A 6,018-nucleotide genomic window follows, 5' to 3' on the forward strand; every position below is an offset into this window, starting at 1 on the left:
GGAGGGTCCAAGTTTAGAGACATATAGCTTGCCCCTAGCTAACCTTCCCTTAAAAAGAAACGTAAGCCATCTGTAACCCAACATGTCAATTTTCTCCCCTGTGAAACTTACCGGGTTGACATCAGAAACATTGAGATAATCACCTATTTTATCTACAAAATTTCTTTTCCATACCTCTTCACATACAATAGTATATGGTGACCCAGAGTCGGCATATACTTTCGTGACTACCCCTCCCAGGGATACTTCACAAATAGGTTTGTTCCTTAAATGACTCTCATCAATGTTTAAAACAAAATTCCCTTGTAAATTTTTAACACAAGTCTCCTCTCCTTCTACTATTTCCCCTGTAAAATGCTCATCATCATACACATACTTCACACTACTACGCCTACGGCACATTTTACTAAAATGTCCAATTAAGCCACAAATCCCACACTTCTTCTTTAAAGCCGGACAATTTTTGCTGAAGGCTAAATGTTCACTGCTGTCACAACGATAACATTTCCTTGCATCACCCTTCCTGTCACTCGTAGACACTCTTTGTGACTGGCTAGACCACTTTCCTGCAGCTTGTTGACCTTGGTACTTTGGCAAAGTCTGTAACTTGAAGACACCAGAAGAGTCTTTCATAGGATCTTTATCCGACTCTTTAAGAACTGTAGCACATCTGCCCGACAATTCCGACTTCCTCATTATGGCCAGAACATCTTCCAAAGGTGAATCCCCATTCACCCATAATCGATCTTGAATAGGTGAATTGTTGTTGTGTACAATTAACTGGTCTCTAATCAAGTCATCATGGAGATCACCGAATTTACAATCAATAGCTAATTTTTTTAAATCATCTAGCCATTCATCCACCAATTCCTCCTTGTTCTGTTTCCTTTGAAAGAATTTATGTCTTGTTACTCCTATACAGACTTTTGGCGCAAAATACCTGTCCATATCTTTAAGCGCACATTCAAAAACATCCAATTCAGCCACAGCTACCTTTGTCATTCGAGAATAAGTCTTTATTCTCATTGGTCCTAACGAGTGCAGGAGAATTCTTTTCTTTTGATCAGGTTTCATTTTACCTGCTTCATCAACTGCGCAAATATAATTTATGAAATATTCTTTCCACTCCAGCCATTTCATGTCAGGCTGTGGACCATTAACCCAAAAAGAATGAGGTGAGCTGATGCTAAAACTTTGCTGTGCCATCGTGCCTTCAGCTAAGCACTCACTCCCCGTTGAAGACTCCGTTTGATCACCTTGATCCATGCACTTATAATCCCAGTTGTTATGTTAAAACTCTGTTTCAACACCTTATGCCAAAATATATGTATTTTTCCTTTTAAGTGCAACGAAAACAAAATGTCAATATTTACGTGCCCCGACAGTCTCACCTGTTCCTGTACTTATTCGTTACTTGTATCCCTTGTTCGCGCTTGTAAATTATTTTTTTTTTACTCACAGCGCTCGTCTTCACTGATCGTTTGTCCTCCACTTGTCGTAAACTCGCACTACTTCACCCAAAATGGCCGCCACGTGAGGTCATGAGGGTGAAATAACGTGCTGACGTCACGCGTAGAAGTTGTCAGCGCACCGTCTCAGCTCGAGACTAGTTCAGCGCGCGTCCACATCGGAACCCCATCGTCATCCGAAAGAAAACTTCCAACGGCAGTTAACAACGGCTCTCACACCAGGCTTCCTGCCCCCAGGTGATCTTACCGTACACTGTTTCTTGCCTGACTTGAACCGTCACTTGCTTTCTTCTCGGTTTTTCTTCCGATATATAACGAATCCACACGCGATGAGTACACGCCTCAATCTCGCCTTTTTTTTTTTTGACTTGTTCCGCAAAAATACAATCCTCACGATTTTGCACTGTGGCCACCTTTCAAATCCCAATCGTCGCCAGTTTGTAGTGAAGACTGGAAGCAGGATGATGGTTGAGATGTTTATTGTAGTAACACAATACAGGAACACGCAAGTGCCAGGGAACACGACTTCACTCCTCCACACCGTATCCTCGACCCACTACACTCTCGAACCTTGGAACCATGACACTTCTAGTAATGACATACCAGTATTCTATGAGGTAAGCATACCCACATAGAATACATAGATATACACAACAGCGGACTGCTACCAACAGGCCATCGTGGCTGTCCGCATGCCATCTAGGGCATTATAATGCAGCTGGTCAGACTGCAGAGGTGGGGGGTAGGACCGCCGCCTCCGTCAGGATCAAAGATCCTGTCGGGCGGCGGTCGGATTATTAATCCCTACAATAGGGGCAGTGCCTGTGCAGGCACCGCCAAAGGGATTAGCATATCCCTTTCCGACTGCCTGTTCATGGCAGTACCACCGCCATAAACAGGCAGCCAGAAAGGGACAGTAGGGACCCCTAGCAGGGACCCACCCCCTTCGGCCTCTGCCATATGGCCAGGGAGGCACATGTGGTGCCCCCCAATCATCCATGCACCATCCATTTGACATTGTTTTGCCAAATAATGTGCTTTCTCAGAGCAATCAACTACATGCATTGAGTGTCATAAATGACCAACACATGCACAAAGTGTCATCAGTGAACACCACACTGCACATATTCACCACAAATAGTGATGGATGTGGTAATCGGTTTATTTAATCTTTGAGTTATACTGCTGGTGATTCATTCACACTAATTCCAAAGTATTCAGGCCCTTTGGAAACACATGGAGGAAGGACTTTCAGTTGGCCATCTGAGAGAAAATATAAATTATATTCAACATTTTGAAGCACACAGGGCACGTCCCAATAATACCACATTCCTTGAGACCTAACTGCCCAGCCTCTGATTTTTGCCTACTCATCACCATGATCCTCTACGTCAGAATGCAGAGAGCACACTTCTGTGTATTTAAAGAAGCACTGGCAGGCTTTGCACTAAATTACTTCATTTCTCAAGCATAATTAGGACGTCTTCACATAGGTAAGGCAGGAGCAGTCAATTCACAACACTGGCATGGACAACAACGGGTGTCATATTGGGTGTATGTTGCCCTGAGTGGAAGAAAAAGTTCATAGCGAAAATAAAAGAGTGCACCATGTGTGTTCTATGTGCGTGAAAACTTTACGACTATTAACTTTTGAGTAACTACTACAGGAAAAATATATTGTTTTTGCAAAACAGAGTTATTCACAAGATACTGCATAAATGATCTTCATGATGTACTATTTCTCTGGACCAAAATAATGCAATGCTAAGAGAGGAGCACCATCATATAGTTTGTATACTTGTACCAGAGGCTGTCACTATATATATTGTTGTTCCCTCATCACATGGCTAATAATAGCCAACCATGATAAAATATGAAAGTCAATTCCAAGAAGGTGCTAAATGTTAAACGTGGATTCTATGTAGTAAACTAGAAATTAATCATTTTGACAGAAGGTACCAGGGGATATCATCATTCAGGCCCTTCATGTGTGTGCATATATTGTAAAGCCATCGTTGTTCTTTCTCAAACAGTTCCTCCTGTGTGTTTTCACTCTCACAGATAGTCTCCAACACCACTCATGTCATGTCATCATGGGTATGATTCAGTTCAAGGAAGTGATTAGTAACTTTTGTGGTGGTGCGTCCACACTGAAGAGTGCTCTTAAGTTGGTTTATGTGCATCATTACAGGTCTTGTATTCATCCTTATATATTGAAACATGCATGGTCCGGTGAGCAGATAGACACAGTTCTTTAATTGATATGTTAACAGATGCGCTAGTGCCTTAAATTACATTTATTTATTTTATGTATTTATTTAGTGTTTTATAGAGTGCAAACAGGACCTGTTAGGGTATCAGAGTGCTCTACAGGGATTAACACGTTGTATACTAGTATGAAATAGTCAAAGAAAAGAAAATACCTAAAAGGAGTAGAATGAGGTGAAACATTTGGGGAATAACAGGGTGTATACAATGTTCAGATTATAATGCAAAGAAATCCAGCAAATACATTTGTGGGAGTACAAGGCCAGTACAAGATGGATGGCAGCCAGTCAGTCCAAACTCTAATGGCAACAAAAATAGGCAAAGCCACTTAGCGGTGTGTGCAATGCATGATTTATGGGAGAAACTTCCCCATTAGGAAGGTTTTGGCTTCCTTTATAAATATTGACAGAGAGGGAATTGTTCTCATGAAAGACGGCAGCAAGTTCCAGATTCTTGGTGGGGCCCCAGAGAAAGCAAAATTGTACGTTTTTTCCTTTTGGAAGCGAGGTGGCTGGAGCACAAACTCTTTGGCGGACTTGGAGTTCCTGGCTCCTCCAGAAACCATGATTTTCTGGGCGAGATATGCTGGGGATTTTGTGTGTAGTGCTTTGTGGTGATACATGCCAGTTTGAGTTAGATTCAGGCTTCAAGAGGAAGCTAGTTCAGCGCCTTCAGATGCGGTGAGATGTGGTCGAATTTTTTTGAGCCTGTTAAGAGTCTGGCGGCGGCGTTGAGGCAAGCTTTTACGGGGGCCGTGGAGATCTTGGGCTGGCCTGAAAGGGTTGTGTATTTGATTTGATTTGATTCGATTCGTATTCGATTTGATACTTGACCATTTAAAGACAAGTAATGGCTTTAAAATGGATAAATCACCAGTATTCAAAATCCCCTACCTTTATGATTTTGTTTGTATTTGTTCGATAAGGGAGTAAATGTAGTTACATGAGTCAGTTCCTGTTGTTCTTCCAGTGTTGCTACTTCCTATTATTATTCCTAGTCCTCTTGTTAGCTTTCTGAATAATGTTCTCAGAGTAATTTCTTATTCTTATTGTTTGGACATTGTCATCAGTCATCAGTCACGTAAAATATGAGCGATTAAAAAACAGGGCATGAATAAAAACTAGAATATATATTGTAATGAGTTTTTGATTTAACGTTGTGTTTTTTAAAATTTGTAGTGAATCCCTGGTGAAGGGCGAAGATTATGCCCAAAATGCATTGGACACATTATCGAGGAAGTTTTTAAATGTATTCATCATGTTGCAGTAGAAAGGCCTGGAGGGGCAATCTGTAACATTTGAAGTGTTCTAAATACATTTACTGCCACACATATGAGAGTTAAAAAACTGGATTGAAAACGTTCTGACTTATGGATAAATTGGACATTAAAATGAAATTAATTTACAGAAAAATGGAGTTACCCTTTCTTTAAGGACTGAGGCTGTGCGTTCGATAGGGGTGGCAATGTCGCTCCACCCGTGTTGATTGTTCATTCGAGTGGTTAATGGGCTAAACCACTATATCTGGACTGCACGCAAAAGGATTAAACTACATCGGATCCCAAAATTAGTTGGATAAATAATGGTGTGCATTTCGTCACTTATGTGTGTAGCCATTCTAGTTCCTAGCATCTTCATATCACTCAAGATGATTCATTTAAAGGTGTGTTTCACTGGGTGTCGCTGATGTAGGTACAGTAAAGGTGGAGGGGTTGCTTAACCCTGAACTTGTGTCATCCTGGGATGTGGCAGATACCCAGTGGCAGGGATGCTGCTAGCTGTGGCGTGTGTGTGATTGTTCGTTAATGTTTGCCTGAATTTTACTTTGCACCCATTTTTTAAAAATTGCATTTGCACTTTGAAACTTAAGAATTATAAAATTGTACTTTGTACTTGCTATTAGAAACCTACCTCTACTTCTCTCCCCAGCCCCGGTCCGACGCGGAAAGTGCCGGTGCACGGAGGGCTTTTGGGAGCAGCAACCACTTCCAGTTTCGGGCCAGCGTGCTAGTCTTTCGCGCTCCCACTAGTATTTAGCTTCTATCTCATGCACACGTGCAGCGTACGCGCGCAGCGGGCGCGCCGGTTTCGCGCCAAAGCAAAGTCCGTCTGCGCCCGTCCGATCCCGGCAGGGACCAGGCGCCACAACCCCTGACTGTTTTAAAAAAAACAATTTTATCGACAATGCCCAGTCACTGCTCAATTTGAGATGAGTTACGGGCACTAATTGTTTACACTCGCTGATCCTCGCCAACAGTCCCTTTAGTTGCCCCACTGTAATT

The sequence above is a fragment of the Triturus cristatus genome, chromosome 4_1 (assembly GCF_964204655.1).
Source record: "Triturus cristatus chromosome 4_1, aTriCri1.1, whole genome shotgun sequence".
Lineage (NCBI taxonomy): Eukaryota > Metazoa > Chordata > Amphibia > Caudata > Salamandridae > Triturus > Triturus cristatus.